A 743-nucleotide genomic window follows, 5' to 3' on the forward strand; every position below is an offset into this window, starting at 1 on the left:
GAAACAGAGGAACAGATTTAACAAATATGGCAGCATGCTATCTGTGGAAAAAATGAAGGTAAACATATTAATGTCTTCCTTAAGACATTATGTTTAACAAAATTATTCATATAATGTTTATTTGACTGCAAGGCAATGAGGATGAGTGAGTAGGAAACAAGACGATCATTAATCTTGTTGCACCTCAAAATTTGAGTAAATACAAGCAATCTGTATTTTTGAAGATGTCTTATTAAATGGGCTAAGAAATTCACATAAGTTCCTATGCATTTCTAGACCAATGATTTTCAGCATGGCCCCCAGGGGTGCCTTGAGAGGCTTTCAAAGGTGCCCCAGGGTGCCACACTGTTAGGTGTGCAAACATGATTTACCAAATAAACCCAGAGATTTCAAACAGGAATCCATAGTGTTAAAAGCATTCTGACCGGTGGGGGGAACCTTTCTGAGTTCTCTGCAACAAAAAAGTTGCTCTATTATTTTTCAGTAGCCAAAAACTGATGAAAGCAAAGAGCTGGCATTTTCTGAGGGGTCTCTTCAGTCTAAGGAGGAGTGCCTTCAGTCTAAGTAGGTTGAGAACCACTGTGTAAAAGAATGTTAATGCAGGCAACCAAACTATTTTAATTGGTATTCGTAGCCACCTTATCATTACTTCCAGTTTACTAGTCTCCCCATTATTATAAATGCTTGGTATAGGATGACACATACAAATGACATCTATGTTTTATGCAGGTGCCCATTATTCA

Source organism: Alligator sinensis, unplaced genomic scaffold (assembly GCF_000455745.1).
Source record: "Alligator sinensis unplaced genomic scaffold, ASM45574v1 scaffold574_1, whole genome shotgun sequence".
NCBI lineage: Eukaryota > Metazoa > Chordata > Crocodylia > Alligatoridae > Alligator > Alligator sinensis.